Source organism: Theropithecus gelada, chromosome 14 (genome assembly GCF_003255815.1).
Source record: "Theropithecus gelada isolate Dixy chromosome 14, Tgel_1.0, whole genome shotgun sequence".
Classification (NCBI taxonomy): Eukaryota; Metazoa; Chordata; class Mammalia; order Primates; family Cercopithecidae; genus Theropithecus; species Theropithecus gelada.
Genome location: NC_037682.1, coordinates 9445028 through 9451890, shown reverse-complemented (window position 1 = coordinate 9451890; position 6863 = coordinate 9445028). Strand labels below are relative to the sequence as shown.

At 48.6% G+C, this 6863-nt stretch overlaps 1 non-coding gene and 1 pseudogene across 1 annotated transcript; one reads left to right on the top strand and one right to left on the bottom strand.

Annotated features, from left to right (window-relative positions):
* Nucleotides 1–422: 422 nt before the first annotated feature.
* LOC112605633 lies at nt 423–695 on the bottom strand (annotated as a pseudogene).
* Nucleotides 696–2293: 1598 nt separating this feature from the next.
* LOC112607530 lies at nt 2294–2491 on the top strand. The gene has a single exon (XR_003115859.1). It is a non-coding gene; the product is annotated as a U2 spliceosomal RNA (small nuclear RNA).
* Nucleotides 2492–6863: the final 4372 nt, after the last annotated feature.

The window sequence follows — 6863 nt, the reverse complement described above, 5'->3', positions numbered from 1 at the left end:
TTTTTTTTTTTTTTTTTTTTTTTTTTTTTTTTTTTTTTTTTTTTGAGGCGGAGTCTCGCTCTGTCGCCCAGGCTGGAGTGCAGTGGCCAGATCTCAGCTCACTGCAAGCTCCGCCTCCTGGGTTTACGCCATTCTCCTGCCTCAGCCTCCCGAGTAGCTGGGACTACAAGCGCCCGCCACCTCGCCCGGCTAGTTTTTTGTATTTTTAGTAGAGACGGGGTTTCACCGTGTTAGCCAGGATGGTCTTGATCTCCTGACCTCGTGATCCGCCCGTCTCGGCCTCCCAAAGTGCTGGGATTACAGGCTTGAGCCACCGCGCCCGGCTACAAATAGTTTATTTTCCACAATAACACATAACTTCAATAATGAGACGTCTAACTAAAGCAAGCTCCTCCAGCGAGACCAAGACAGCATCTCTTCTTCTAAGACTTAGGTTTTGTCTGGAATTCCCGGTACATGGAACAGCCCTTACCAACAGTCGTTGCTCCTGCAGCAAAGCCAGATGAAGGGACATTTGAGTATTTCCCCTGCTCTTCAATGTGTGTATAATCCATATGTAACAAGTGCTGCAAAACCTGCTATTTCAACGGGTACGAATAGTGCCTCTTTAGCTTTTCGAATAAGTTTGGATCCCTGATCTTCATCATATGAAGAAAGGGAAACCTCTGTGTCTGTTGACATAGTGACCGCTTGAAGAATCTCCTTAGAGCAGAAAACCTGTCACACCTGATGTCAACATTCTTTTAGTTAACACTTAACGTGTTTTAAGTGCCAAGTATGTGACAGATTTAGACCAAGCGTTTTTACAGGGCATGCAATGTAATACCCTGTCCTTCCCTGCCCAAGTTTAGTACCATCTGAAAAACAGACACATAGGATAGAGATAAAAATGTTACTTCTGGCCGGGCGCGGTGGCTCAAGCCTGTAATCCCAGCACTTTGGGAGGCCGAGGCGGGCGGATCACGAGGTCAGGAGATCGAGACCATCCTGGCTAACATGGTGAAACCCCGTCTCTACTAAAAATACAAAAAAACTAGCCGGGCGTGGTGGCGGGCGCCTGTAGTCCCAGCTACTCGGAGGCTGAGGCAGGAGAATGGCCCGAACCTGGGAGGCGGAGCTTGCAGTGAGCCGAGATCGCGCCACTGCACTCCAGCCTGGGTGACACAGCGCGAGACTCCGTCTCAAAAAAAAAAAAAAAAAAAAAATGTTACTTCTGTAACCAATAGAGTTGTTGAGAAAATGCCATTTGATGTCCCCGTACCCATCCCAGAGTTGCACAGCCTTACCCACTCTGCTCCCAAAGGTTTCTCCTCCTTTGATGTAGGGTAGGCAAGCCCCCAAATTGGGGCTTAGGCTGGGAGGGTTTTTGGCTTTGTCCAGGAAAGAATTCCACTGTGAGCCAGTGCTGTTAGCCACTTTTATTGAAGTGGCAGTGCACAGCAGCAGCAGATGTACTGCTGCTTGCAGACCAGGGGTACCCTGAGTAGCAGCTCAGAGGCAGTTCTGCAGTCATATTTATAGCCACTTTTAATTATATGCAAATTAGAGAGCAGATTATGCAGAAATTTCTAGAAATAGGGTGGTAAATTCTTGAGTCATTTGGTCATTAACACAGAAAGGGGCAGTAACTTCCAGGTGTTGCCATGGCAATGGTAAACTGACATGGCACACTGGTGGGTGTGTCTTAGGGAAAGCTGCCTCCACCCCCATCCCTGTTTCAGCAAGTCCTCAATTTGGTCTGGTGTCCCAGCCCCACCTCCAGAATCGAGACCTGCCTCCTATCTCACTTCGGGTCCCATACCTAGTTGCTTCTAACAACTTCACCAAGAAAAGTCTCTTTACTTCTTGGGAGGAGTGAGTGACAGAAAGTGGGACGAGGCCACTTTTCTGCAGTGTTAGTTACTCCAGAAAAGGCCCACCATGCAGAAAGAGATATAATGAGAAATAATCCTTAGTTTGTGTCAATCAAACCCAAACAGTCAGTTATCCAACCAATCAGTCAGCATGGAACTGCACTCCTAGTTAGGTTTGTGGATTACAAATGCTCATAAATTCCTTATCCTTTCCCTCATGGAAAAGTGGGGTTTACTTCTCCACCCCCTTAATTCTAGACTTGGCCGATGACTTGCTTTGAACCAGTAGAATATGGTGGAAATGATGCTGTGCCCAATTCTGGACTTACCCTTTAAGACAGAACTGGCAGCTTCTGTTTTCTTCTCTTAGAATTCAGCCACCATGCTGTGAGGAAGCCCAGGCAGTCCTGTGGGGAGGTCCATGTAGAGGAGAATCAAAGCTCCATTCTCAGGCTTTTGGGTAAGATCAAGTGTAGTAGTATCTGTTTTTATCAGTTTAATATCTGATATGTCCTCTACTCGAGGACACAATCTATATTAAATAGATTTTTGGAACTAAGAGATAGAATAGGAGCTTGCCCCACCCACTCCACACATTGACCTAGCATTGCAGTACCTCCAGGAACAGTGTACCCCTAAGGTGAGATAAAGTTTAAAAATGAAAAAAGTAGGGAATAAAAAGCTCTAGCCCTACCATCCAGTTGGCTGGGGGAATTTAAATAAACAAATAAATAGCTCTAGCCAGGATCAACTTGCCAGCCATTGGAGTGCACCATCTTTGAAGGGTCCTCCAGCTCCAAGGATGAAGCTGGAGGCACAAGAAGAGCTGTCTCAACCAGGCCTTGCCCAAATTGCGTAATGGTAAAATAAATGATTGTTATTGTCATAAGCCTCCAGGTTTGAGAGTGGCTTGTTTCACAGCCCTAATCTAATTTGACTCCCTGTTCTCGGCCCCAGAGCCAGGGCCTGCTACAAAATAAGAACTCAGGGAGTGTTGAAGAAGTGAGTCAACAAATGATTGGGCTGAGCGCTGTGGCTCACGCCTGTAATCCTAGCACTTTGGGAGGCCAAAGCAGGTGGATCACCTGAGTGAGGTCAGGAGTTCAAGACTAGCCTGGCCAACATGATGAAACCCCATCTCTACTAGAAATACAAAAATTAACCAGGTATGGTGATGCGTGCCTGTAATCCCAGCTACTCAGGAGGCTGAGGCAGAAGAATCGCTTGAACCCAGGAAGTCGAGGTTGCAGTGAGCCAAGATAGCGCCACTGCACTCCAGCCCCTGGCCGACAGAGTTAGACTCTGTCTCAAAAAAAAAGATTGGATTGGCTAAGTGGATGATGGATGACTGAATGATTGGATAAGTGAATTGTGTTAGGCCTGAAAGGTCTAGAGTGATGAGCTCTGGCAGAACCAGGGACTCAGAGTCCAGCAGCTTCAAGGAGGATGAGAAGCCATCTCTGCTGGAATTGTTATAAATAATTTCCTGGGAAGGGCCCCTGGCAGATCTACTTGGAGTGGCATGTCACAGGCCATGCATACTCAGCTGCTCAAGTGAGACACTAACTGCAATCCCAGAATCTGGAAAGCTCCACAGTGCATTAGGCCCAGTCTCACTATCCCTGCTGGACCCACACCAGCAGAAGGAGTGCCCGAGGGCTGTTACCTGTCTCCCTCGACTCTACTTGGTTCCAAATGTAAGTCTCACATGATTGAAACTGTGGAAGGAGGCTGGGCACGGTGGCTCTCACCTATAATCCCAGCACTTTGGGAGGCCAAGGGGGCAGATCACCTGAAGTCGGGAGTTCAAGACCAGCCTGACCAACATGAAGAAACCCTGTCTTTACTAAAAATAAAAAATTAGCCACCCGTGGTGGCACATGCCTGTAATCCCAGCTACTTGGGAGGCTGAGGCAGGAGAATCACTTGAACCCAGGAGGCAGAGGTTGCGGTGAGCCGAGATCGCACCACAGCACTCCAGGCTGGGAGACAAGAGTGAAACTGAGTCTAAAACAAACAAACAAACAAAACCAGAAGGAATATCTGCAACTCATGTTTATTTATTTATTTATTTTTATTTATTTATTTATTTTTACCATTCCAGCCTCTGTGGTCCAGGCAGCCAGCTGGGAGGAGGCTGGGACAGATGCTCAGTGACCAGCGTGGGCTTGCTAATCTGACAAGGGCCTTTCTTTTTTTTTTTTTTTTTGAGACTGAGTCTGGCTCTGTCGCCCAGGCTGGAGTGCGGTGGCCGGATCTCAGCTCACTGCAAGCTCCGCCTCCCGGGTTCACGCCATTCTCCTGCCTCAGCCTCCCGAGTAGCTGGGACCACAGGCGCCCGCCACTTCGCCCGGCTAGTTTTTTTGTATTTTTTAGTAGAGATGGGGTTTCACCGTGTTAGCCAGGATGGTCTCGATCTCCTGACCTCGTGATCCGCCCGTCTCGGCCTCCCAAAGTGCTGGGATTACAGGCTTGAGCCACCGCGCCCGGCCTGACAAGGGCCTTTCTAAGGGGACATTTGGATTTCTGCATGATCTGCTTCCAGCCTGCCTCCCTAACCCTGCCAAATCCTCATCATGCACTTTGTTGTTTGTTTATTTATTTATTTATTTTTGAGATGCAGTCTCACTCTTGTTGACCAGGCTAGAGTGCAATGGCATGATCTCAACTCACTGCAACTTCCACCTCCTGAGTATAAGCAATTCTCCTGCCTCAGCCTCCTGAGTAGCTGGGATTACAGGCACCTGCCACCATGCTCAGTTAATTTTTTTATTTTTAGTAGAGATGGGATTTCATATGTTGACCAGGCTGGTCTCGAACTCCTGACCTCAGGTGATCCACCCACCTCAGCCTCCCAAAGTGCTGGGACTACAGGCGTGAGCCACTGTGCCTGGCCCTCATCATGCACTTTGGTGTTTTTGTTTTTGTTTTTGTTTTTTTAGAGACGGAAGTCTCACTCTGCTGCCCAGGCCGGCCCTCCAGTGAGGGCCTGTGGTGACTTCTTCCTACTATCGAAGCTGTGTCTCGGGGCTGTCATTTCCAACAGTTTCTGTGCAAAGCCAGGGAACAGCCACCTCGGGCCCCTTGGCAGGCTGCCACCCTAGGCAGTTGTCTCGAGTCTGGGTGTCCTCAGAGGGCAGAGCAGGGACGGGAGGTTGATGTCTGTCATCCCTCTGCAGGGGCACGGGCAGCTGGGCAGTGAGGCCACATTAGGACTCAACTCAGGCTGTCCTGAGCATCTGAGAAAGGGAAGTAGGATAGAGGGGCAGGCGGGGACAGATCCACAGGCAGCATGGATCACCCAAGACTAGTATAAGGAAAGGGGCTGGGGCGCTAAGGTGCAAGTTGGGCAATCAGCTGGCACCTGGGCAATCAGCACACAGTTACCTGTTATGTGCCAGGTGCAGGGCTGGGTGCTGGGATTCCAGGGTGAGCAAAAAAGACACCTGCTCTCATGAGACTTTTGCCTAGTGCAGGAGATTCAGGGCACACCCCTTTCCTCCTACTGCTCACACTTGCTCCTCCTGCCTCCTCATTTTTCCTTCCAGCTAGAATGGGTGGGGTTTCCTCTTCACATTCATTCACTCAGTTATTCACCCAAGTATTTATCCAGTGTCCACCTTGAACCAGGTCTTGTTCTAAGTGTTGTAAATGTATTAGCAAATGAAATAGAAAAACCTCCCTTCCCTTATGAAGCTTACAGAATATTAAAGACAAAAAACAAACCAGGAAGCACATAGAGAAGTGATGACTTTGAGAAATCAAGAAGGGAGGGGAGGCGAGCAGGTGAGGAGGACCCAGAAGCTTTGAAAGGAAGAGAGAGGTTGGGCGTGGTGGCTCACGCCTATAATTCTAGCACTTTGGGAGGCTGAGGCAGGAGGATCACTTGATCCCAGGAGTTTGAGACCAGCCTGGTCAATATAGCGAGACCCCGTCTGTATAAAAAAAATAAAAATAAAAAAGAAAAGAGGAGAAAGATGGCTGTTCCATTCTAGTAGGAGAGGAGGCGGAGAAAGTGTTTACAGGTGCAGATTCAGGTAAGATAGAGGAGAAGAAAAAGGAAAAGGGGCTGAGCGCAGTGGCTCACACCTGTAATCCCAGCATTTTGGGAGGCCAAGGAGGGTAGACTGCTTAAGCCCAGGAGTTCAAGACCAGCCGGGGCAACACGGTGAAACCCTGTATCTACAAAAAATCAGCTGGGCTTGGTGGCACGCACCTGTGGTTCAAGTTATTCAGGAGGCTGAGGTGGGAGGATGGCTTGAGCCCAGGAGGCAGAGGTTGCAGTGAGCAGAGATCGAGCCACCGCACTAAACAGCCTCGGTGACAGTGAAACCCTGTCTCAAAGCAAAAAAAGAAAAAGGGAAAGAAGGCATGTTGGAGCTTTGCAGAGAGAGGAGAGGGTGTGATTAGTTACCTCAGAAAGTGGAATTGTGATTCTGAATGACATTTTTGTAAGAAAAAAAAGTGGAAATGTGAAGTTTCTAGACATCTGCAGTGCGATTGCCAGGAAACATGAATGGCCAAGGAGTTTTGTAGCTGCATTGAAAGTGAAACAATCCTCTGGCTATCTGATTTCCTCTTCTTCCAGTACAGGCACTAAGTAGGTGGATGGATGTTTCAACCAGGCCTTGAGTCTCCCAGGTGAGGTGGTTTTAGGAATGTCCATGCATTCTAGATGCCCCTTCCTTCCTTCCTTTCTCTCTCTTTCTTTTCTTTTCTTTTCTTTGACAGAGTCTCGCTCTGTCACCCAGGCTGGAGTGCAGTGGCGTGATCTTGGCTCACTGCAACCTCCGCCTCCCGGATTCTAGTGATTCTCCTGCCTCAGCCTCCTGAGTAGCTAGGATTACAGGTGTGGGCCACCACACCTGGCTAATTTTTGTATTTTTAGTAAGATGGGGTTTCACCATGTTGGTCAGGCTGGTCTTGAACTCCTGACCTTGTGATCTGCCCACCTTGGCCTCCCAAAGTATTGGGATTAAAGATGTGAGCCACTGCACCTGGCCTGATACT